Source organism: Dermacentor silvarum, chromosome 10 (assembly GCF_013339745.2).
Source record: "Dermacentor silvarum isolate Dsil-2018 chromosome 10, BIME_Dsil_1.4, whole genome shotgun sequence".
Taxonomy (NCBI): Eukaryota; Metazoa; Arthropoda; class Arachnida; order Ixodida; family Ixodidae; genus Dermacentor; species Dermacentor silvarum.
The window spans coordinates 72,195,834-72,223,099 of NC_051163.1; the positions used below are offsets into that span (position 1 = coordinate 72,195,834).

A 27,266-nucleotide genomic window follows, 5' to 3' on the forward strand; every position below is an offset into this window, starting at 1 on the left:
TTTCTGGCCGGGTCTTTCCGTCTCTGTCGCCAAATACGTTAGCTCCTGCGCGTCATGCCAACACAGAAAACGCTCGACATCCCTTCCAGCCGGTCCTCTGCAGCCTCTACCATGCCCGTCCACCCCCTTCGAAATTGTGGGCATCGACTTGCACGGACCCCTCCCACTCACGCCCGCTGGTCATCGCTGGATCGTTACCGCAGTGGATCATCTCACGCGGTACGCGGAGACAGCTGCTCTCCGCTCTGGTACTGCCTCCGAAGTCGCCGACTTTTTCGTGCACGCTATCGTTTTGCGCCACGGCGCACCTCGTGTCCTCCTGAGTGACCGTGGCAAGATGTTTCTTTCGCATGTTCTTCGTGAAGTCCTCCAGGCCTCTGACACCACCCATAAGACCACATCAGCGTACCATCCGCAAACAAATGGCCTTACCGAGCGTTTTCATCGAACTTTGTCCGACATGATGTCAATGTATGTTCGACCCGATCACACCAACTGGGACACCATCCTACCTTTCGTGACGTTTGCGTACAATACTGCCGTCCAACGTACAACCAATTACAGTCCCTTCTTCCTTGTGTACGGTCGTGCGCCGTCTTTCGTCTTGGACACTACACTCCTTTCAGCACCTGCTGCTCCATCCGCGTCTCTTCCTGAAGAATTTGCTGCTCGCATCGCCCGCTGCCGTGAAATTGCCCGCGCCAACACCGCTACCATTCAGGACAAAAGGAAAATTCGTTATGATGCGACGCGTCGCGTTGCTTCGTTCCGCCCAGGCGACGAAGTTCTTTTGTGGACACCTGTTCGCGCACCGGGCCTCTGTGAAAAGTTTCTCCAGAGATATCTCGGCCCCTACACCGTTTTGCAAAAAACTTCGGCCGTTAACTACCGCGTCACTCCTGTCAGCTCAGCTACTGACCGCCGCCGCCGCTCTACGGAAATCGTTCACGTCTCTCGCCTGAAACCTTACATTCGCCGTACCTACCCTTTCTAGCTTGCGGTCTTGCTGACCGCTTTCCTGAAGGGGGGAAGTTAGTGTGAGCGCATTTTGCGCATATCGTCGTCGTCATCTGTACATACGTCTCATCATCTTGTGCGAGCGCTATTTGTGCATATCGTCGTCGTCATTTGTACATACGACTCATCATCATCTTTTGTCTCGTGCGGTGCTTCGTCTCTGACTCGGGCGGCTGATCGGGAATAAAGGCATCGCATCGGCCGACGTCTCACAATATTTTATAACAGACCATGCATTGCCTTCGCATTACAAAATTTAAGGAAACCAGAATTGTAATTGGAAAATCTGCTACACAGCATTTTTAGCTCAGAGAACTCTATTTACATTTAAAAATAATTTAGGTGGGAAAAAAATTTTCTTGCTCAAGGAATCTTGTTGAGGAGCGAAAATTCATCTTGATGCTCCTGGATCAAACCTTATTTAAAGCAAGTTCATGTGTGAAACATACAGTGTTTCAGTATATAAAAAATGTGCGCCAGTCAAGCTTTATAGCGACTTTCCAAATCAGCTTTTCACAATGATTTGCCATGACATTGGTGTACAAAATAACAGGGTGTGTTTCTTGTGTGCTTGCTCTGCATTTCATGTACTTCCCTAATTGACCTTTGCAATATATTTTTTTTCAAAGCCACGAAAACTAGAATTTTTGTACCTGAAATTTAATATTGAAAATTTATTCTATTAAGTGGCACCAAACAGGCTGTTTTACGGTTACCACATATACAGGTTTTTTCAGGTTACAGGTTGTTTCAGTTAACTTAAGCTAAACATTAAATAAATACAAATGCTACGTAGCTGGACAGAAACAAGGTAATGTTGTTCGCCGTCGCTTGGAGATACTCAGACTATTTTTTGTACTCGGCCTAATTCGATAATTAGACCTATTTATTTATTCAACTTCTCAATTATTATAATTACATGAAAAGTGTCAATGAGTAAATTGTAGAGCAACATGAGAAACTCCCAATACAGCTTTCTGTTGCTCAATACGTGCAACATAAAATGGTTTTTCCGAGCGTGAAAGAAGCCCGTGATTATACGCAAAATTTTCGTCCGACTGGCCGCTCGAGGCACTTTATGCATATTCGCGGACATCTTTCACGCTCGGAAAAACACTTTTGTGTTGCACGTATTGAGCAACAGAAAGCTGTATCGGGAGTTTCTCATGTTGCTCTATACAATCTTCTAATTGACAATTGTCATCTAATTATAATAGCTGAGAAGTTGAATAAATAATTAAGTCTAATTAGGCGGAGTACAAAAAATTGTCTGAGTATCCCCAAGCGACGGCAAACAATATTACTTTGGTTCTGTCCACTTACGGAGCATTTGCATATTTTTAAAGTTTGTCCCAAGTTAACTGAAACACCCTGTATATAGGACAGATTTGATCAGTTATATTAAAAAAACATTTTGTAGGAAATGTAAATTTTCATGTACTTACAAATGTATTTGGTGATTGCACATTTTAGGTTGTTATGTATTTATTATGTAGTTATGTACTCTAGCATGGAATAAATATATTTACTTTCCTTGAAAATTCAGTATCGTATATGTCTTGCTGGTTCGTATTACATTTTATATGGATATGTAAAGCGTAATAACCATTGATGTAGATATACACGCTCAGAAGTTATAGTTTGCTAGGTTGCATTTGTGCAGTGAAGACAGGTTTTGCCCCGAATTACAAATATTTATTGTCATCCACACGTATAAATGTTGTGTATGCCTATGGAAACTTCAAGCTTGGTTATTGGACGCCGTGCTTGGTAGCTGAACTTGAACCTTCTGGCACACACGAGTTATGCCTGGATCGCTCTATATAGTCATAATTAAAGGTATGTACAGCTGAGCCTGCCTTCCCTATACTGTAGAAATAAAGGGTGTACACCCTTTCAACACCTATGAAAATGGGTGTTAATGAGGACTAGCACCCTAACACCCTTCATAATTTTTGCTGGACACCCTTCCTCTAGGGTGCTATAATAGCACCCCAACTGTAGGGTGTAGGAAACAGCACCCTTAGGGTGTCCGTCTGGCAACAAACTGATCTACACCCTTAAGGGTGTTAAAATGTTTAGTTAGTACACAGCTGTGCCTAGTTCCGTTAAGTTAAGCTGGGATATCTGCAGTCCTCCTCTTGGCCTGATGACTATCTTGTATTAGCCTGTCTGCAATCTTAGTATTCTGCTAACCCTGTTTATTTTGGATATCAGTGGTGTTGTATACATGGTGTCGTATGGACAAGAAATTAAGGAAAGTTAAATACTTCATAGTATGAAGAAGTTATGTATATTGAAGTTCATTATATCGAGGTCTAACTGTATAACCTTCCTCTGAAAAATGTCAGAGGCCTGCGCGGCACACGCAGCCAAGTCACGGCGTAAGCTGGAGGAGCGGCTCTATAGCAGCTCCGTTTTCAGCACCACGCACGTCAGGGTCTTCGCGGCGCAGTCTCTTCAAGTCATTTTTCACGAAAATGATCTGAACTATCCGCACGGCGTCGACGGCGAGCTATGGTTTGTGCTGCTCTCTTCACAGTAGCCAGCTGAGCCCGATGTTGCCTGGTTTCGGCCGCTCGCGTAGCTCTACAATTCGCTTTATAAGGATGTTTATTGGATGGCACTCTAAGCAGCTCAAGGGCGACTGTCCGAAAAGCGCAGCACGGACTCTCAGCACGAGCGGCGCTCGAGAGCCGAAGGAAACGACCCACTAGAAGGTACTGGAGAAGGAGACCCACTTCAAGGCGCTGGAGCGGATGACTCACTTCAGAGTTCCAACGCTTCACTACAATTACCCCGGGTGTGAAAAGGGAGCCGCCCGGCGACTGAACAGGTTGTCACCATGAGTGGGTCATGGTATATCTTGAGGCGCTCCACATTGACAATGTCGCGCCCTCGACGGCGCATGTCCGAAGAGAGTTCAACGGGTTCGATGAGGTAATTTACTGGGGACGTGCGTTCGACGACATGGCAGGGGCCTTCGTATTTGGGCAGCAGTTTCGAAGAGAGTCCAGTTGCGGTGGTAGGGACTGAGAGCCAGACGAGCGCCCCAGGAAAAAACGTGGGCGCAGAAGTGCTGGTGTCACCGCGAATGCTCTTCTGCCGATCTTGTTCATTTGTAGTAAAGGTCCGGGCCAGGTCGCGACACTCTTCAGCATGTCTGGCTGTGGCAGATATAGGGGTATACTCAGACGTGTCTGGCTTGTATGGAAGGATCTGTCGATCGTGTGCGATGGGTGGCGGCCGTACAATAATAAGAACGGTGAGAAGCCAGTAGTACTCTGAGGGGCGGTATTGTAGGCGTAGGTGACGAAGGGCAGAATGGGATCCCAATTGGTGTGGTCCGCAGCGATGTACATTGAGAGCATGTCGCCGAGCGTGCGGTTAAATCGCTCTGTGAGACCGCTTGTCTGTGGGTGGTAAGCAGTAGTTTTGGGGTGAACGACGTGACACTCTTTAAGAATGGCTTCGACGACTTCCGACAAGAAGACACGGCCTCCATCGCTGAGTATAGCTCCTGGGGTGGACAGTAACGCAGTATGAATCGGTGAAGAAGGAAAGAGGCAACATCTCCTGCTGTAGCCGCTGGATGGGCGGCTGTTTCGGCGTATCGCGTGAGATGGTCAACAGCGACGATGGCCCAGCGGTTACCAGTCGACGTCAGAGGAAGAGGTCCGTATAAATCGATGCCAACGCGCCCAAACGGCTGGTTAGGACATGGCAAAGATTGTATACCTGCTGGCGAGAGGTGCGGCGAAGATTTCCGACGCTGACAATCTAGGCAGGAGCAAACAAATTTCTGCACGTACAGGTACATTCCCCGCCAAAAGTACCGTTGTCGAATTCGGTGGTAAGTTTTGTATACCCCAGAGTGTGCACACTGCGGATCAGAGTGGAACGATTCGCATATTTTAGAACGGAGACTGCGGGTTACTACCAGTAACCACGGGCGGCCGTCGGCGCTGTAATTGCGTCTGTGAAGGAGCTCGTCGCGAACGGCGAAATGGTGGGCTTGACGACTCAATACGCGAGAGGGTGGTGTGAGCAAGTCTATCAGCGAGACAATCCATCGGTCCTTGAGCTGTTGTGTAGCGATGGTGTGAAGGCCGATGGAAGAAACGGCCAGCTGAGTTTGTGAGCAGCGGGCGTTGTCGTCGGGTAAGGGGCGGGGGTGGGGGGCGAGAGGGCGTCGGCGTCGGCATGTTGGCGTCGGTTGCGGTAGAGCACGCGGATTTCGTAGTCCTGCAGACGATGTGCCCAACGGGCGAGACGGCCTGAGGGATCCTTCAATGACGACAGCCAGCATAGTGCATGGTGGTCAGTAACGACATCGAACGGGCGACCATACAAATAAGGGCGAAACTTCGTAAGGGCCCAGACGATCGCCAGGCATTCTTTTTCGGAGACGGTGTAGTTGGCCTCGGCTTTTGTAAGCGTACGACTTGCATACGCCACGACATATTCAGGGAACCCTGGCTTGCGCTGCGCAAGGACAGCGCCAAGGCCAACACCGCTGGGCGTCCGTGTGTACCTCTGTTGGGGCCGTAGCGTCGTAGTGGCGTAGTATGGGCGGAGACGTCAACAAACTATGGAGCTTTGCGAACGCCTCCTCGCACACTGACGACCACGAGTCGAGGGGCCCCGTACTGCCAAGGAGCTTCGTCAGTGGCGATATAATAGTGGCGAAGTTTCGAATGAAACGTCGAAAGTAGGAATACAGTCCTACGAAACTGCGCAGTTCTTTGACGGACGTAGGTCTGGGGAACTCGGCTACGGCCGGAAGCTTGGCAGGATCTGGGAGAATTCCATCCTTGGACACGACGTAGCCCAGTATTGTCAGCTGCCGTGCTGCAAATCGGCACTTCTTTAGGTTCAACTGTAGGCCGGCGCTGCTCAAACGCGTCAAAACATGCCGGAGACGTTGAAGATGCGTGGAGAAGTCCGGCGCGAAAACGACGACGTCGTCGAGGTAGCACAAGCACGTGTGCCACTTCAGGTTGCAAAAGACGGTATCCATCATGCGGTCGAAGGTCGCGGGCGCATTACGCAGTACGAATGGCATGACGTTGAATTCCTACAAGCCGTCGGGCGTGACGAAGGCTGTCTTCGGTCGAGCGTCCTGAGCAATAGGGACTTGCCAGTACCCTGAGCGCAAATCGAGCGATGAAAAGAATTCAGCTCCTTGGAGGCTGTCAATCGCGTCTGCGGATAGACGTCCTTGCGGGTTATCTTGTTGAGCCGTCGGTAGTCCACACCGAACCGTACGGAACCGTTCTTCTTCGCAACAAGAACGACCGGAGACGCCCAGGGACTGTTTGATGGTGGAATAACATCCCGTCGAAGCATGTCGTCGACTTGCTCGTTAATGACACGACGCTCTGCAGGAGATACGCGATAGGGACGTTGCCGCAGTGGCGATTGGGAGCCAGTGTCGATGCCATGCGTGACAGTGGACGTGCGGCCCAGGGAAGTCTGCGCGACATCGAAAGATGGGCGAAATTCTTCCAATAAACATAGAAGCTGTGAAGGCTGGACTGGCGTAAGGTTTTCATCGATGGAGGAGCCAAATACATCTTTGGGCGACGAATCGGACTTCGAAACAGCACTGAGCGTACAGGAGCTGGGCCAGTGCGTGTCATCGGGTGCGTCCACAATTTGTGCGTCTTCAAAGGATTCCACTGTGCCGAGACATTCCCCTCGCAGCAATGTGACTGTAATGGGGGATGGATTGCTAACAAAAATAGCACTGTCACCGTGAGTGAGTTGCACTGCCGCAAAGGGGACCAACAATCCTTTCTTAGTGCGAACGCGATCAGATGGCGAAAGGAGTGCAATGGTGTCGCAGAGACCGTCGCAGTATACTGACACAGCCACTGACGCGTTCGGAGGCACTTGGGTATTGTCTGTGACGAGTATCTTCTTCGAAAGCGATGGTCTGTCTGGCGGCGTCATCTCTGAGAACGGTGAGAGTTCGATTTCGGCGGGTGTGCAATGAATGACGGCGTTGTGGCGGGAGAGCAAATCCCATTCCAGGATGATATCGTGCGAGCATGCAGGAATGATGATGAATTCGACGGCATACATGGCGTCCTGAATAACGACGCGAGCTGTGCATACTGCTGTTGGGTGAATACTTTGGGCGCTAGCCGTACGAAGGGATAGTCCCGAAAGTTGCGTCGTCACTTTTCGTAGGAAACGGCTAAGTGTGGCGTCCATAACGGATACGGCGGCTCCAGTATCAATAAGGGCAGATTCGCGAACACCGTCTACAAACACGTCTATTATGTTCGAAGGTCTCTGCTGAGGGCTTTCACAGTTCGATAGTGTCACAGCCCTGGCCTCGTGGACTGCGACGTGTAGTTTTCTTGATCTCTTGCGACCTGACGTGGCCGTTTCGGCGACATTGAGCGACGTCGTGGAGACGGTGAACGGCGGGTAGATGGAGCTGGGTGGAACGTCGGTGACGGAGGCGGCGGTGGTTCGTAATTAGAGCGCCTGGACTGCCTAAATACGGGTGATGCGACTCGAGGCGGCTGCACGCGATTGCAAAAACGTGCAACGTGGCCGGCGTAACCGCATGCAAAGCATATGGGACGGTTGTCGGTAGTGCGCCAACGGTTTGCCGGAGACGGTACCACCCTTGGCTCAGAACGCGGTGGACATAGCGGCTGCTGATATGGCTGCATGGTGGGGTGCAGACGGAGCCTAGTGACATCGGCGTACGTAGGTGGTACAACCGCTTCGAACGACGGTGGTCCAGCGACGGCTTCGGCGTAACTAAACGGGGCAGCCGCAGAGATTGCTTTGGCCGGTCTAGCGACAACTTGAGCGTAGCTAAGTGGCGCCGGTCAGGAAGGCGCTAGTGATATTCGGGCATGACTTCGGCGATTTGCTGTGCAATCACTCGGCGGATGGGAGGCGGGAGTGTGGTTGATGGCTGTTCCACATGCTGCGGGTGGGCAAAGGGCAGCAGAGAGAGCTGGCGTGCAATTTCTTCGCGCACAAATGTCTTCATTTCTGCCAGCAAGGTGGTGTAGTCAGAAAAGGTTGACAAGCCAGCGAGATCTGCGTCCCGTGCTGGCGGCGGACGGGTCAACGACCGATGCCGGCGTAGCTCCTCATAACTCTGGCACAGCGTTATTAGCTCTGCCACCGTGCTAGGATTTTTGGCGAGGAGCATGGTGAAGGCGTCGTCGTCGATGCCCTTCATGACATTTTTGATCTTATCCGACTCGGACATGGTCGTGTTGGTGTTCTTGCACAAGTCCAGGATGTCCTCTATGTAACTGGTGAAAGATTCCCTGGCCTGCTGAGCTCCTTTGCGCAAACGCTGTTCTGCTTGTAGCTTACGAACAGCAGGGCGGCCAAACACGTCGATAATTGCAGTCTTGAAAGCGGACCAGGTCGGGAAATCGGATTCGTGGTTGTTGTACCGCAGACTTTCTACTCCCGCCAGGTAAAATACCAAATTGCTCGATTGTCCTACCTCGTCCCATTTGTTGGGTACGCTCACGCGCTCGTAGATGGCGAGCCAGTCCTCCACGTCGGTGCGATCCGCGCCAGTGAAGATAGGTGGATCGCGTTGACGAGGGACACCGGGACATGGGGGTGGTGCGGGAGGAGGCGTTTGCTGGGAGGCGTCTTGCGGCATGGCAGATGGTAGTGCACGGGATCGAAGCTCCAGGGACATCGAAGGGGCTTCGGAGTGGTTTTGAGGGTACAGCACTCTCCACCAATTTATAAGGATGCTTATTGGATGGAACTCGAAGCAGCGCAAGGGCGACTGTCCAAACAGCGCAGCACGGACTCTCAGCATGGGTGGCGCTCGAGAGCCGAAGGAAACGACCCACTAGAAGGTACATGAGAAGGAGACCTACTTCAAGGCGCTGGAGCGGACGACCCACTTCAGAGTTCCAACGCTTCACTACAGCTTCTTCATCAGTGGTTCGTACCTTGCGAGGAGGTGGCATAACGTGTACCGAAGTGTAAACAGGTATCCAGATTATGTGGCACACATGTCATATCCCTTGACCCGTGGCACGGTACCTTGCTGTGGATGATGATGTTTCATTTGTGCCTCCTTCGAAACGGGTGGTGACAAGTAGTCACCTAGCCTGCTGGAGTTAACAAGGTCCAGCTGCATGCAGCATGCAGCTGCTATATGCAATTGTTATATGTCAGGACACGTGGTGGAATATAACCGAACTGGAATGCAAAGTTTATGCGTATCGACGCTACGCGGCAAGCATTTAAGATCGCGTGTCAAATGGCTTGATGCGATGTTAATGATGATGATGGTGATTTAATAGCATTCCCTTTGAAACGGGATGGTTACAGTCATCTAGCCTGCTGGAATTTTTCAGGTATGCCACACACGCTTTTTCATTACCGCAATTATTATACATCTCCATCATTTTCTTTTTACAGCGAAGCTGTTAAGGGCCCAGTTTTCGATGGTCGCGCCCGGATGTAGAAAAAAAACTCTCATCGACCGTATGCTGTATGGGCGAGTGAAAGTCCGTGAGGGACGCGCGCTGTCACGGGGAGCGAACGCACGGTGGAGAGCAAACGCGACCGCGTGAAAGGCCGTGGGGGAGGGGAGGCAACGTTTAGCTGCGGCACCAAATGCGTATCTTGCGACCGGGCGCGAGGGAAACTGGCGACTCAATCTCCCACGCGAAAGGAGGACAGCGGGAAGGCAGCGCGGGAGGGAAGGGTTGCGGTTTCTGCTCTGCGAGTAACTTGAACTTTGCGTGGCGCAGGGCGTCCGTGCGCACCGTATCTTGAAAGTGATCTGCAACACGGCTCCTACCTTTGTATGCGCTGTGCTACCGCCGCTAACTTTCTGTTGAAGCGATAGACCGCATGAACCTTCGATCGCTGCTGCTGGTGCACCTGCTCAAGCCAGCGTTCTGACAGCGGTTGTGTGCGGTCACACAAACAACGCGCAGAACTGTTGACGACGGCAGCGGCGTTTTGCCCGCGTTCGCACCGAACGCGCGCGGCGTTAGCGACGTGTTTATGAAGAACGTGCCAACCTTTGCCATACACCCTATGGCGGTGTACCGTAGCGACCATAAGACCATGGTCCCTGTGGTCACTAAATAAATGAAAACCACTGGATCAGATATATTTCTCATTTTTAATAGATCCAACAACCAAACACACCGTCACATCTTCATAGTCATAATTTAAAATACATAATTCCAACCATAGTACAGCTTCGCTGGTCTTCCATCTCCACCCCAGTGCTGACAGTTTTATTCTTCCTCAGTACTTCTCTATCTACTTGCACCGCTACGTGCATCAAATAGTAGCCACGGCAGTCGCATTTTGGTGGTGGCCAACTGCGAAAACACCTATCTACCTAGATTTAGGGGCACGTTAAAGAACCACCAGATGGTCCAAATTATTCCGGAGCCCCCCATTACTGTGTGCCTCATAATCAGATCGTGGTTGTTGCACGTAGAACCCTATAACTTAAATTTTAAATTATGCTGATGAAGATGGTGTTTTAATGGCATCCTATTTGAAATGGCGCGGTGACCAATGGTCACCTAGCCTGCTTGATTTAATCAGGTATGTAATATATGTTGTTATCTAGTATTTTTGTATACATGTATTTAATCTTTTTTTCCTTCGAGATCTACCTTGTACCGTTACCTATGACTGTAAGAGATCCGGTCGTATCAATTTCTTCCCTGCTGTTTTTCCGCCAATACACTAACCGTCTCTTGCTTTTCTCGACTGCTGTCCGGTTGATACTTCCGTCCAATTTAAACCCAAGTGCTTCTGGAAGGTGTACGTTACCTATGGTTTGCACGGGGTGAATCCCTTCGCATTTCATTGGGATGTGTTGAGTGATCTCCGGATTTTCGCTCCAGTATACACATTTCTGAAGTAGTTCCGAATATTTGCTCCGGTAGGCTTTTGTTCTTAGGCAACCGACTCGAGCCTGAAATAGCAAGGCACTGTCCGGTGTTTTATCGTATAGATTTCCCTTCTAATTTCTTTCTTATCATCCCTGTAAATCTCCATAGCCCTTTTTGCTTCCATTCTTTGCATCCAACCACTGTCTCTGTTTCTCTCACTTTTGTTCTTCTGACTCCTGGTTGTCAGTTTACAGTTTAAATTACCCTGTACTTGGTTGCCAACTTTCTTGACCTCTTCCTCCATTGTGTGCCAATGCTTTTCAGGTACAGATACTTGTAGACTTTAGCCGCCCATTTATTATGGCGAAAGCTTGAGGTGTTCATGTTGGCAGTGTTCTTGGCGTGCCATTGGCGATGACCGTGGCGAACTGCTCCGTAACGAAAAATGGCCGACGCCAGAAAAAAAGCTCGAATTCACGTCACATTTCTCAGAGAGGTTCCTGTAACCGAAGTAAATAATTGGCTTCAAAACTGAAATTTGGTACATTTCGGTATGGGTGGGAATCGAACCCGGGCCTCCGGAGTGAGAGACGAGCATGTATCCCTGAAGCCACGGCTGCTGAATGGTTCTGGATTGCTATATAGGTGTGCCTAGTGCGTGCATGATTGAACATGTCACGTCACAGCCATCTCGCAGACTAAAGGTGTGGTCTAGTGCGTGCACTAGCAGGTTGCACTTTAAGTACTGCGTTAAGTATTCCTATGTGGCGTTCACGAGGTGGCGTTAGTGCCTGTGGTAGGAGGACGACAATTTAATGTTTGTGATCGGTGTGCGGAACCGATATTTGAAATGCGCGGGCTTTTCCGTGCTTGTGCTCGGCGTGCGAGGCCGAAAAGCGCGGGGGTGAGCGTCGCTGGTGCGCGTGGTCGGTGCGCGTGCCGGGAGAGACCATCTGGAACGACGGGGCAGCCAGGCTGACAGAACGGGCAGTGCAGCGAGATGGAGCGGACCGAACGCCGGCCCACGTCCCGGCATCCCGGTCCTGCACTGCGAACCGGGCGCCGCCCCGGCTTCTACCATTGTCGCGGGTCCTGCTGAGCTGGGCCTCGTTCCCGCTCGCACGACCGCTGCCGTGCTCTGCCGGGCTCGGGCCACGTCCCAGAGGCCTGGTCCGGTTCTCCAAACTGGGTGTCGCCCCGGCTTGTACGATCGACGCGGGTCCTGCGGAGCTGGGCGTCGTCCCCGCTCGCACGACCGCTGCCGTGCTTCCAGGCTCGGGCTACGACCCAGAGCCCTGGTCCTGTTCTCCGAACCGGGCGCCGCCCCGGCTTTCAACCACTGCCGTGCTGGGCTTCGCCCCGGCTCTCATCCCACCGCTACGGTGCCGAGCTCGGGCTATGACCCAGAGCTAACGCTCCGGAACCAGGCTACGTCCTGGAGCCATCCTGAGCTTCAACCGCCGCCAGTACTCACCGCCTTCAGAGCAAGTCCGCCGAGCCGTGGCCACAAGGCCGGACTCCTGATTAGAACTGTGAGTGCTCGCCAGTGACAGTTAACCCAGTTATCTGTATAGTTCGTGTTCCCGTATTCGTCCCATGTGCCGTTCGTGTCATAAATACGTCTCTTTGTGTCTCTGGTTGTTTTCCCTATTGAAAAAAATGTGAACGAGAATGTACGAGAAATAGTGTACGCGATTATTGCTCCGTAGACTGTGCGAGAAACTCGTTCAGTCTGCGAGAACTCGTTGAGTCTACGAGAACCTCGTACAGTCTACGCAGCAATCATCGCGTACATTTCTCGCACACGTGTACGAGATCGCGTTCTTGTCACTGAACGAGATTCCCGTACATTATGAACGAGTTCGTTTCTACGAGCTGAGTGCGTACAAGATGACGAGCTTGTACAACCTGCGAGAGTATGCACCCTGAAAAAGATACGCACCTCATATTCATATTTAGTATAATAATGCAAATACAATTTTTGTAAATACAAGTGTTCATGCATGAACACTTGTGCTGACCTTACTGCAGTGTTGTGTCGCTGTAATGGTTTGTTCAGAAATCTACAGTAAAGAGTTATGTTGAGGTGAAAAAAAATGTCAGGTGAGGTAATGGTTTGTACTTGTTAATAAACAAGTACACGTTACACAGGTTCTTCAGCACACCTATTCAAGCTTACATTAATAGTGAAGTCCTCCGATTTTAAGCAAGAGCACGTCACACATCTCGCAAGCGTTGTTTATTGGACCTTGTAATGGTACTTCAATAGACCCAGTCTGTTGACAGAAGACCACTGGAATGTGTTGCTTGAGTGAGAGCTTGCCGCGCACCTGCAAAAGTAAACAAAAGCCAACAGTTTTTTTTTTCACACATGCAATAAGATAACACATAGGCAAAAGCAGTTTAGCTGACATTCACACAGGTAAGAATGCTGTAGCATTCAGAACATGCGTTACTGAACAAAATTTATTAAAAATAAGTGGTTTCCTGCAATACTTATGACTCCTAAGGAAATGTGCATTATAGTGTCGTAGAATAACCTGTTACATTAGCAGATCACTGAAACAAGTGTTATTACAGTAAAAAAGGCATTATTTGAGTAATAATAATTAGTAGTACTGAAGCAACATAAGTAACATGCATAAAATCTACTTTTAGAGAGCAGCATCAACAGGTCGAGCTAATTAAATTACTTAGAAACTGCTATTCTGCCAGCAAAACTAAAAATCGTGGTGGCGTAGTGGCTTTGACATTGCACTGCTAAGCCGAATGGCGCAGGATAAAATACCATACACAACGGCCACATTTTGATGGCAGCAAAGTGCAACAACACCCCCATAAGGTGCATTGGGCACATACCCCCGGTGTTCAAAGTTAATCCAGAGTTCCCCACTACAGTGTCCCCCATAATCATATTGTGCAGAAGGACTTGGTGTTAGGCAAGTTGCTGTTTGCTGAACGACATAGCGCAAAGGCACAAATACACAGAAGATACACAGACACACGTCACAGGGGCTACTAACAACTTTATTTGAAGCACAGCGAGATACAGTATATGTACTCCTCACAACGCGCAGGCGCACCAGCTACTTCGGGCAGAGCACAGAGGGCGATTATCAGGGCTAACACGATCATTTTGAAGATCTAAAGAAAGCAAGCTCCACATCATGAAAACAATATAGGTCAACTTTCACAAGCACTACTTTTTTTCTTTTATGTAAAATGCTTCCAACAGCTCACGTGATGTTTTATCTTTAGTTCTACCCAGGATCTTCCCATCATGAAATCTCGCACGACAAGGACAGGCTTTACATTGTGCTGAAAGATGCGCATTCAAGTATTTCGTCATGTTGTTAGCATGCTCCATGATTCGATCATTGATGCAGCGGCCAGTTTGTCCTACATAGGACTTTCCACAAGACAGTGGGATTTCATAAACCCCTTTGGTAGCACATCGCCAGTAAGGTGTGACGTGTTGTACTTGGCAGCCTACCTTAGATCTGCCAATTATGCGGGGACACAGTTGGGCCAGCATATTGGGAAAAGAGAACACTACAAAAGCGGGTACACTGGTGAATGAGGCCAGAGCTGGTGAGCCGAGTGGCCCAAGAACGCAAGTTGTACCGTATGTGCATAAGTTGAGCCACAATTTAAAGAAAGTGGCGAACAGGCATGGAGTGCTTCTATTGTTCTCTGTTCCCAATAGGCTGGCCCGAACGTGTCCCCGCATAATGGGCAGATCTAAGGTAAGCTGCCAAGTACAACATGTAACACCTTACGGGCAATGTGGTCCCGGTGTGGTTTATGAAATCCCACTGCCTCTGGAAAGTCCTATGTCGGACAAACTGGCTGCTGCATCAATGATTGAATGAGGGAGCATGCTAAAAACATGACGACAGACTTGAATACGCATCTATCAGCAAAAAAAGCCTGCCCTTGTCGTGCGAGATTTTATGATGTGAAGATCCCAGGCAGAAGTAAAGATAAAATTGCATGTAAGCTACTCAAAGCGTTTTACATAAAAAAGTAGTGCTTGTGTAAGTCAGACCTCTGTTGTTTTGTACGAGGCGGAACTTGCTTTCTTTAGATCTTCAAAATGATTGTGTTAGCAGGAATAATCGCCCTCTGTTGTCTTCCCGAAGTGGCTAGTGCGCCTGTGCATTCGGAAGAGTATATATACAGTATCCTGTTGTGTTTCGAATTAAGTTATTAGCAGCACCTGTGACATGTTTTCATATATCATCTGTGTATTTGTGCCTTTGCCCTACAATATGTCGTTCAGCAATCATATTGAGCTTTTGACAAATAAAACCCAAAAATTTTATTTAAAGCAAATAGTACTGCATAAGGCCAAATGCTTATATAGAATCATCTGACAGCAGCTACGTTTAACAAAATTTAATACTTTCTAAAACAAGAAACTTTCAGATGGTTTGAGCGAAAATCTACTTATGCCAAAATTATTGTCATTAATTTTATATGGTCCATTCCGCCTTACTTTCTTTTTAACCAAAATTATATATGCAGTGCAGGTGCTCCCCACACCTAAAGAAATTGTCACCGTTCCTTAAAGTGCGTGGTTTTGTTTCAAATGACAACACAAGTATGCTTTGCGATTGTTAGCCAATGAAATGATTGTCAAACTCCTTGAAATCATGGACTCCTGGACAGGATAACTAGTCACATTAGGCACCCTTTCATCAGTTTTTGTCCACAAAATCAAGCAAGTAAAACATTACCCTGAGTCTGCAACTGTTAATGCGTTCTGTTTGGTAATGATAATTTTATGGTCATTGACCCAAGTCAAGCCAAAAAAGCTCCCTTTCTGGAGCCGAGACAGGTTCCTGAATTACACCATGGAAGGTAAGCTCGTGGGCCCTTCTCCTGCTTCAGAAAGAGCTTACTGCGGGCACGTTACACGATGCAGCTTACGTTCGTCAGTGTTGGGTGAAGTGCCAGTGTTGAAGTTGTATTTTGCGCAGAATGGCAGTTTCAGGTTTAGTGGGCTTGTAGGAAGACAAGCTCAAGATAACTTCCTGGTTTGAACAGGCTGTTTTGGTTATAATACATCAAGCTTTCTTGTGACTGCCCGCACAGGTGGTCCGTTAGTCTCGCTGTGAAGTTGACATTCAGCTGTATGTCCCAGAAGACCCGAATAATGGTCTGCTCTAGTTCACACGCTCTTGATTTTCTGTCAGCACTCTTGAACTCTTGCTGCCAGTAATTTCTTCCCAGCTGGCCGAATTATCTCGAGGCCCCACGCTGACACTACCGATGCTTTCAAGTGTAGACTTTTCAGGATAAGGTTCTTTGCAGGAAGGTGGCACTTACAGATTTCTATTCTGGACGCGAGTGAGACGAACCAGTAAGTCTTGGTAACAATGTTTTGTACATAAGTTCTGTAGAAGGTATTATCAAGGGTTCGACGAAAATTCATTTAGCCAGGTAACGACTATGAAGTTGTGGTGAATGACTAAGTGCTTATCATCGTGTTAGTGACGACACAATTTTTCGTAAAACGTTTAACTCCAACAGGACTACACACAAGATGTAACCAAGACTTGTCGGTTCATTTCACTCAGGTCTTGAATAGCCACCTGTAAGTGCCACCTTTTTTTAAACCACACTTGCAAAGCCAGGAGTCTTATCCTGAAGGCCTCAGGATAATTCAGCAAGCCGAGAAGAAATTGCTAACAGTACAAGTAAAAGTATGCCAACAGAAAATGAAGGGCTTGGAAGCCGATGTATTCTTCGCAAAGTGTCAACTACAGGGTCATTGTTCACGAGTTCCCGGATGCGTAACTCCATGCCAACTTCATGCCGACGCTAAGGAAACACCAGGGCAGGCAGTTGCAAGAAAAGAAATTCAGTGCTCTAAGAAAAATGCGGCCACTCAAACCATGAAAATAATGTTTAACTTGTCTTCTTACAACTACACTGAACCTAAACATGCTGTTTTGGGCAAGAGAACAAACATCAACACTGGTGCCTTGCCTGACTCTATGAGAGTCATCTGCGCCATGAATGGTGCCGTCAGTGCACTTCCTTCCGAAGATGAGGCCCGCACCTGCACTGGCAGTGTGCTGTACAAATTTCAGAAGCACATCCCACAAGCTTGTCTGCCTAGCAAAGAAGCTGTGTGGGGCTCCAAAACCCATAGAACCAACGAACACAAACCCCAAACCTCGTCCCTTCAACTCTCGCTTTATATTGTCACCTGTAGTAGTGGGCATAGGGCAAGCGCAGAGGCGCAAGAAGAAAGAAGTGCGCGTGCTAACCGCCCCGCTCGATAGCTGCCTCTCGCTGCCGTTTTCGCCAGAGCCCCAGCCGCTCCCAATAAACGTCGTCAGCCCCTTTTGAAGACCCGTGGCAATATTGCTGTGCAAGCAGTAAAATTGGATGGTGTTAGTAGTGTTCTGTCCTGTCACCTCCTTGCCTTTCCTATGAATTTTATGCTAAATAAGGCTTTTTCTTGGTGAAAGAGTGTTAGTTTAAGGCATAAACCAGCTCCATGGCAGTTTGCAATTAAGGAATGTAAACATTTGCTGAAAATAGGTCCATGAAGAATATTTCAAAAAGAGCACTTTAAAAAAACACACACGTGTATCTATCACCAAGGCCAACCCTTGTGTCTTCTATCTCAACATATTTCTCAAAAGTCAAGCTCAAAACTGATATCAAGGTGCAAGCTCTCCATATCATATTACCTTGTCAATGATGAAGCAAAGCACGCTGGTGCCTGGATGTTGTGGGACCAACTCAGGCGTGGAGATCAGCACTGATCAGCAACACAGCACAGTCTGCTTACACTTTCTCTGCAGGCCCAGCCATACCTGCATTAATACAAGTGGGCTTAGTGTCACGTGAGTATAATATAAAAAGTAACACCGTGAACGAATCAATCCTTGTTCGGTATACATATAAAAAAATGTAGATATTCTCCATATAGCAAGCTTCACTTTGAGTAACAAATCCTGCACTATAAGAAAAATATGATGCATGAGCCATCTATGCAAGAAAATTAATTGAAGATCCTTTTTTTTGCCTCCCTCCTCCTCCTTGTGTATAGGTGGCAGTCAGGTTAAGTAGGCCAGAAGGCCACATAGTGTAAGCAAAGGTGGTCACTTGGTGGGCCAATTCTGATACCATAGCACGACATGCATTCTGCAGGCACTGCAATGTTAAAGCACCCATAAGCCTAGCAGCATTACCCAATAGGGCTAACCAATAAGTGTCCCCAGCAGCATAACTCAGTATGTCTACCAGGAGGCTTTCATTACACTTTGACAACTATCCTCCTACGGCTTGAGCCCAATTTTTGTCAACAGAAGACAAGCTTCTGCATCTGCACAAGGGCACTTTAAACAGTACCACAATAGCTTCCTACCTAATCCCACCTTTAAAATGACATTGGTAAGTTCAGTACCATGTGTAGAACCAATCAAATTGTTCTGCAATCAAGTAAGCATCTCCTTTTCATACACGCAAATATCAGCAACACTACTACTGCCATATGGACATTTTGTAGACAAAAACACCAAGCGCAAGAGCTGAAGCTTGGGCAAGTTGGTAACAGTTCATTTTGATGGTGTTCATGGCACACACATGCCAAAAGAATAAGCGACAGGCCGACAGTGAAAAATAACTGTCTTTTTTCACACTCTGTGTGTCCATTATCTCTTTAGAAAGTGTGCACTGTGAATAGCATGGAAAGGAACATAAGAGATCAGATAATGCTACAATAGATATAAGAAAACATGCTCTCTGATGCAACACGTCTTTAAGCAAATTAATTTTCAACCAACATCCTAAGCCTGCCGCGCTTAAAACTCACTGAAGTTGCTGTGTAAGACAACAGCTTGCTTTTACAAAAAATAGAGTTAAACTTATTCTATTATTTTTGCAAACTGGTGCTTCAGTACAGTGAAAAGGTGGTATTATTGAAAACCAGCTTAATTTTTGTGTAATAAAAAACCTAGTCAGCTACAGAGATCAGGCTTGATATAAATCTGCCAGTGAACACGGTAAATCAATATTTCCATGACTGTTGAGGTAAAAAGAATCGTTGACAAATTCCCAACACACTATGCATGCTTTGGAGAAGACAGTGCTTTTCTACTGCAAGCATTTAACAGAGCCCCAGTGAATACAGTCTTATATAACTTATTGCAGGACATTTCAGATCCTCTTTATGGCTTCTTAGGGACTTTGGTAATGAAGAGTAAGTGCAGTGACACCTCTGAGCACCTCAAAGACAATACTGGTGATTACATGGCAACACAACTGCTGACATGCAAGATAACTTTCGGGCAGTGTTGTCTCATGCCACATCAATCAGACAAAACTTTAAAGGGACACTTAAGGGAAAAATAATTATTTGAGATGCATTATTGAATTACTCTTCCGCAAACCCAGAAAGACTGCAGTTATCCAAAAGTAGAGGCTTGATAAGCTAGAAAATACACAAGAACGATGTACAGGGGGTGAAACCACAATAAAGTTCCCACACCTGCTGGCTGTCTGCTAAGGCCTAGTTAATTTGTTTTTGGCAAAAATTGACTATATTGCATTCTAAAAGAGGCAAGAACTGAACTTAGCAATTTTGGAGCAAGTGTACTGAACCGCAACAGCCAAAATATACGAAAATACTCTGGAATGCATGATGTCCTCTAACGTACGATGTTTCGCCACAAAATTTGGCAGGAAATGCCACTTTAACCTTCATTTTCTTTTTGCAATAAATAACCTCTCATCACAAAACTAACACAAAAAGAAAGAATACATGATGCGTCTAAACTGTCTCCAAACAAAAAAATGTGTCCGGAGTCTTTTTGTACACATTCAAACCACTTATTTTTCGCCTTGCTTAAAGTGCCTTTGTGTGTCATGCAACATGAAACTGAAAAACAGGATTCACTGTAAAGGGAGAAATAAATGGGGCTCGCCTAGCGTGACGTATCTGCACAGGCTTAAGAGAAGTGTGACTCCATGGTCTAAATGAAAAAATAAAAATAAAATCACACTTTGGGCGGGTCTCAGGTTTGAGTACTACTCAAAATCTTGACAAGTGCTTATTCAGTCTGTACTTATCCCAAAAGCTTGGTAATGACATACGCCCCTTTTGCACTATTGGTGTCTGCGCCAAAGGGGCTAAGGCTAAATGTCAGGTAGCCACACACATTTTAACAGTGAAATTCAAGTGCATTATGACTTTTGTCTGCCACTTTTAATAACATGTAACGATCGATATAGCACATTGTGATCTACATATTGTAGGTCAGCATGGCCTGAGCACGGCGTGCCTCAACACTTTTGTTAGGTGAGAAAGTATTGTTTCTGGTACTCTTTCGGGAAGCAGCCTATGCCTTATTCAGAACAAAAACCTTGTTTCCCTGAGAATGTCAGACAATCGCATATTTCAAATTGACCATTTGAAATGCACACAAAGTACAGCATGGTTTTGGGGGTCCCACTAACTATTGAAACGCACATCATCCAAGTTCAGCAATCAACATCATAACTAAGCTTGTAGAAGTGCATATTAGCAAGTTGACAATAATAAAGAGAAGGTGAGAGAGATGGTCCCAACTATAAGAGAAGCAATAGCAGAGTTCAAGCTCCCTCCCATGTCAGATGCGGAAGGGCAAAGCATACCCAGCTTTCGATTACACTCTCACCTCCGACCACTGCACCAGGCTGACTGACATGCGTAACCAGCAGTTTGTGATACCACATTATCAAACCTGCAATTTATGGGACATAAGAGATCAGCTTCAAGCTTGACGCTATGCTGCTCTAGGGACGTATTATGAACTGACTACATTTAAATATTATGCTTCATGGTTTGTTGCAAGCTTCAGGAATTTACTTATTCATTTATAAACATACCTCATAGGCTCCAGCTGGAGTACTGCATAAGGTGGTAGGTAGAACATTGTGAGCCAAATAAAGAACATACAATAAAACAAGTAAAAAAAAGAAATAAATACTCTTTCACACTGTGGTTTCTTATCTGGCAGCTAGCTTATAAAAGTTAACAGAAACGTGTTCATGCTGGTAGTGCTTTAGAAGAATAAATAATAAGAGGTTAAACAGAAAATTCAAACACTTTCAAGCCACCTTTCGTGGTTTTTTCTTTCAACGTCCCTTTAGGAATGGGAATCAATGAACAGCCCCCCCCCCAAAAAAGAGAAAAAAAAGTGTAATAAACGATTTTTGACTACTTAGAGAAATAAATCTAGGAACACAGAATCTGTGCAGGCATGTATGTAAGGAATTAAGTGCAGTAATATATGCAATAACTTGCAATGCCCTTCTGCTTTCGTCGGGCAACTCAAAACAAGACATAAAAGGACATGTGTGCCTCAAAACACAGTTCCTTAAAAAAATACGTCACTATACAGTCAGAAAGTAGCATATCATGCATATCTACTCAAGCCCCCAATTATACTTGACTCAGAGGAGGCTACTTAGGTATATTGATTAAACTGAAGGTAGGCGATATTTTAAAATATACAGTTCAAGTAGTACTCGAATATTATGTCGAAACTGGAAGTTATGAATATGGCATCTAAAGCAAAAGTGTTGTACGTTATGCCAAACCTGCCAGCCTGTGAACTTTATATTTTGGAAAAATCCTAGACACAATGCTGTGTTGGAAAGTCAGCATGTGTTTTCTTAGTTTTCTCTCAGCGCCTACATTGTTCAATAGAGACACATTATTAACCATTAACTTGGAACAGCAAAAACTGACAACATTGTTTTTAGACCAGTGTGCTTTTTTTCAGTGCTTTTGCTGTTGCCGATTCAGCCTGCTTTACGAACTTATCTCAATAAGCTCGTCTAATACGGGTGTCATACAGTGCACTTTTCATTGCGATCAAGCCCAATCCGGATGGAATTTCTCACTTGTGATTAGCTCTTTTGTGCAAGCTGCGCGAGGAAGCCAATTGCAGTAGCTAATTTTGATCTGAATCGGGCTTGGTAGGAAGTGCCCCTCTGGTATACTCGTTAGGGATTTTGCATTGCTAATAAAGCAGCACAAGTGCCATCACAATTTATTGTTTTAGATGCAATTTTGTAATCTCATACCACCCCATTTTTCAAGATTCTTACAACATATTCCCAATAGAATTTCATTCTCATAACTCAATGCAACAATAGTAATATTGTAGAACGAGTCCAAATTCCTAAATCTCACCAAAAGATTCAGGACCGATGGCACGTACGAATTATACCAACAACCTAGAACTCATAAGTGGCAGTGACTGTTTTGTACACACCTTGTCAAAGCAAGCAGATCAGATTCCTTGTCGGGCTGCTCAGACTGCATTTTGCCACAGGCTCCCATGTGGTGCAGAGATTGCATCCGTCTCACGAAATCGTGACATCCCTAAACAATAAGAAATGTTCAGTTTATTGCAATTACTGCTGAAACTGCAAACTTGTGATTTAACAACACCGCGTTAAATTGTGAAAAGACCTCAGCCAGCTACATGGTTGTGCAAATATCTCATTCTGACATCACGGGCAGTTATTTAACCTGTCAAATGGACGAAGACATACAGAACACTCAACACAAGAAACACAGGTTGTCTTGACAATATATAAGCAGAAAAATTTGCATACAAGCTAAAATGTGCTCATGAGTCAGACAGAGCAATCCGGTGCCGTCTCGCGCAGATGTTAGCTGTGAAGACAACACGTCAACGTACTTCACCACATATACCATTTCTTGCTGAGAAATTACGTACAGAAGCAGTGACATTCGCGGCATCTATCTTTGTGCCCGTTCAGACTGAACGATTCTCGGCGCTAGTGTATTTCATAACAGAAAGCAAAGAAACAATATATGAAGCTCTTGGCAACATCCTATACTTGTCTGAGGGTAATTTTCATAAAACGTTTTGCTAATTGTGTACTACGGGATTAATAACAAACATTAGGAAATCACTTTTATAATTTTTGTCGCTGTACTAATCATCTTGTGCTCCGCCTAACAAGGCACACTACACGAACTATAAAAATGCGCCAAGCGCCGGACTTACCTTTCGAGACATACTCGGCAAACGCTCCTTCGTGTCAGGTCCGGCGGCATCGACTGCACGAACGGTCCTTCCGGCATAAACACTGTTAAATTGCGGATGAACCTAATAGTACAATTTCCAACACATTCTTCCGTGCACTGTGAACCGCTGCGAGATCGGCGAGAGTACCAGAGGCTGCTAATGAGCCGGGAACAAAGAGCACGAATGGACCGAACTACGATAACCAACAACGCCGCACCGCACGAGAGATACAGCTAGCTAGCAGCGTTGCAAAGGCCCAGGGGCTTAGCGATCGCTGATGCGCACAAAAAAGAGCACATTTTCTCTCGGCAAAGTGTAAATATGATTAAACTACCACATCGACCGTCCGCGAGGAAAATATTCATGCTGCGCTCACATACCGACAGCCCAACGTTTCTAGACTGGTAACATTTTGACAGCCGAACACGGGAAAATGATGTCATTTCGTCAAGATAGAGGCACCGAAAGCTTTGCAAGAGCCGGATAAACGTCATGGCGGCCATATTGTTTACATCGTCGTCTACCGTTTTGTCGTCTCAGGCAACGTTGGTCTCTGGCTCCTCGGCACCACTGTATCGGCACGGTGCTCCATGGTAATCGTGATCGCATCGATGGTGGCGGCTGGTATTCACATGTTATGCGAGTGATGCGGCGTGTTTCAACAACGTTTCTTTCAACATCGAGGACAGCAACCTGCGGAGCAGCCGTATCAACCGGTCAGGGCCGTTAAATCGCAGCATATCGTGGTTTGGCTTGTGAATTCTACGAGGTGTTGGTGTTTTATGCGGCGGTATCGACCACGCATTTGGTGTCGAGTGGCGTCGTCGACGCACTTTGTTCTGGCTTGCGTGCCGTTTTGCGGATGTGTATAGTTCATGAAGAGTGCCGTCTGTGCATCGGACGCTGCTGCCACGCCGGCTCGATTTGCCAACGCGCGAGAACGTCCGCACTGTCTGTCGCGAGTGCTTTCGGACACTGCTTGTGTTCTGTCTGTGTGTGTGTGTGTGTGTGTGTGTGTGTGTGTGTGTGTGTGTGTGTGTGTGTGTGTGTGTGTGTGTGTGTGCGTGTGCGTGCGTGCGTGTGCGCGTGGGTGCGTGCGTGCGCGTGTCTGATATTCGTCGTTATTGTGTCAGCGATTTGCAAAAGTGTTTTTTAGTTTGTTTCCGGCGTGCGCGAACGCCAGGATATGCTGCATGTTCGTCATTTAACGACCCTGCTTGAATGTAGGGACATTGACATTTTGGTCGTGTCGAGGTCAGCTTTTAACGAATCGCAAAGCGTTGCCTTGCTCTGAACCATCACTGCACGAACTACTTAGTTATTTCTCCGTTAATTTCAAATTCAGTTTTGTGTAGTATATACACAGATAATGCTCCGTTGCCACGCTAAACTCGTATTTGCCGCTGTTGCGCGGCAAATACGAGGTTTTTTTACTACGTCAAGCTCTCTCAGCATACAGTGCAGAAGTTGTGAAAGACTTAGTGCAAATAATTTTTCAAGCAGCAATTGGGCAAAACGTGCTGATCGTATGACAGCATTAGTGATTGATGGTTATGTAATTTCGTTATTTTTTTCTGTCAAAGTGCGATAGATTTTGGCTGCTATTTTGGCTATTTATTCACCAATTTATTTACACTGAGTTTGTGGTTCTTTTTATTTTTTACATGTGGGCATGCATGGCCAGTTTATGCCTGCCTGCTACAGTTTGGCATAAACAGGCACTAACAACCTCTTAAAATATGGGCAATAAAAAGTGACTAGCAGATTTGATAGTCTTGTGGGGGCTGTGACATAATTACTAACGCGAACAAGACTAACGGAAAAAACGTGGGGTACGAGAGAGGGCTCTGTCCTGTCCCACCTTTTTTTTCGTTGTGCGCACTAGTCACAGCAACTGCATCAACACCAACTAACCCAACTTTCTTCGTGAATTACTCGTCTTATGGGGGGGGGGGGGGGGGCACACTTAGCTGTTTGGAAAATGTGCAGCTTGAAATTTCTGCATTGCTACCTCTGACTGACAGCTCTGACGCAAGCAATATGATCAGGCTGTGACAAAGCGCGTGCATCTTCTGTTACTGATCAAACCGCATGCAATAAAATCATTTGCCAACATGTCCATGTTGGATGTGTTTTCAGTGAGCTATAATCGCATTGCCAGCTTCTTTTATTCTGCTTAAAAACAAACCTATAGCATTTTTTTCCGAAACTGTGAAGGTACTCAATTCTATATTGCATTAAAAGCTTCGGGTGATCCACTCTGAACAAGGGACGTACTCTCAGACAACAGCTTTTGGCTATATCACTGTCAGTGTGCGCTTATTGGCTGGTTGAGCAATGCGTCACACGAAGGCACAGGAGTATTGTCGTAAGTGATTATCCGAGAATATGTCCCCAAGTTAAAATCATTGCATCATTAGGTCTGACATGGGCTTTGATGGAGATGTGTGTCCATTATATAAAATTGCAGAAAATCAACACTGGCGCTCTTATTCATTCTGCAGTTTATGCTGCTATATGTGGCACAATGGTTCGACGTCGTCATACAGCACATTGATTATGTCTTTGCATGTGCTACAAACGATTCATCATAAAATCTTGCTGTCATTCACGAGCTTTTGTATACACTACGACTTAGGTGGATGCACTTTGTATGCAATTCGTAGTCATCGGCCAAGATCTCGTTGCTCATATGACTACAGTGCGTACTCATCACACACTATCTCGCACACCTCGTACAGAATCTCATTAGGCTGGCGCAGCACATCGCACACATCTCGCACATGCGTACATATCGCACATGCATTCGCGTAGCACCTCGCATAGATCTCGCACACTTTGTGAAGTCTACGCAGCTCATGCGTGCAGATCTCGCACATTTTCTACGATATCTCGTTGAATGTGCGTAGCACATCGCCCACTTCTCGTCAAATCTGTGCGATATGCATACATCTCGCACATTTCTCGCACAATTCGCGTACAAATTTTTGATGATGATGATTGTTGGAGTTTAGTGGCGCAAGGGCCAGGTATGGCCAAAGAGCGCCATGACAGTATTAGTTCGCGCAAGACGATGGTAATGGCTTGTTAGTGGTAGATGAATAGGGAATTATATGAACATTAGATGTGGCATGGCTGTAAAGGGGCCTAAAATCAGTCGCTGTAAAGTGCGTAAAATCTATAAGTAATAAGATTATGGCAATGAGTGATTATGTGTACTTTGGACATGAACAATGCATTGCGAAAGAATGAAACGAGTTACAAAAAATTAAAGATACAAGAATTGGCCATAAGCACAAGTGCCTAAACAGAGCCCTTGAAACACAAGGGCCTGGAGGCATGTGCAGTGAAAAAACTATCGCAGCAACATCCTCTAGAGAGAGGATGCACTACGAACTTATTGGGCTAATAACATGTAGCACAACATCTTTCAAGAAAGCAAGGACTGCGTTGGTGCTAAAAAGTGGTTCTTTACCGAGAAACATAGCGGGATGCAGAGGGACACAATAGCGATATGCGAGAGGAAAATGTTTCTTTCTTTCTCTTTCGGCTTCCCGACACTCCAAGAGGACGTGGAGGACGGTGAGCCTGTCGCCACATCTACCACATGTTGGAGGATCATTTCCATTCAATAGAAAATTGTGAGTACCATATGTGTGTCCTATTCTGAGACGACAGAATAGGACATCAGTTCGTCGTGTTTTAGTTGTACAGGGCCAGAAACCTAACTGTGGCTTAATCAAGTGGAGCTTATTAGTTGTTTCAGCGTCCCACAGACGCTGCCAGTGGCCTCGCAGTTTCCTTCGCAAAAAAGGCTTCAGATCTGTGGAGGAGATAGCAGCGGCAGGATTAATAGCTTGCGATGTAGTTGATGTGGCCAACTGGTCTGCTAGCACATTGCCTTCGATGCCTCTATGGCCAGGCACCCAGCATATTATTACATGTCTGCGAGATTGGTAAATGTTACACAAGAGTGAGTAAAGCTCGATAACAACAGGATTCTTATGCTTTTGGAAAGATGTTAGCGCTTTTACAAGACTCAACGAGTCTGTGAATATTATTGCCTTTTGTAGTTTCAATTTCTCTATATGCTTCACCGCAGACAGTACTGCATAGGCTTCTGCGGTGAAAATGCTTGTTAGGGGGTTCAATACGTCGGATTTAGAAAAAGAGGGGCCAACCGCGGCGTAAGATACGCCAGCATGGGACTTGGATGCGTCGGTATAGAATTCCGAGCACGAGTACTTCGATTGAAGTTCGCGGAAATGCATTGCAATTTCGAGGTCGGGAGCATGCTTTGTGACCT

General features: G+C 46.6%; 1 long non-coding RNA gene across 1 annotated transcript; it reads right to left on the minus strand.

The window, feature by feature from the left end:
• Positions 1-12,900: 12,900 nt before the first annotated feature.
• Positions 12,901-24,263, minus strand: LOC125940827 (uncharacterized). Its single transcript, XR_007464033.1, has 4 exons — positions 22,940-24,263; positions 22,175-22,284; positions 17,600-17,725; positions 12,901-13,222 (listed from the first exon to the last, which is right to left on the minus strand). It is a non-coding gene; the product is annotated as an uncharacterized LOC125940827 (long non-coding RNA).
• Between the last annotated feature and the right edge of the window lie 3,003 nt (positions 24,264-27,266).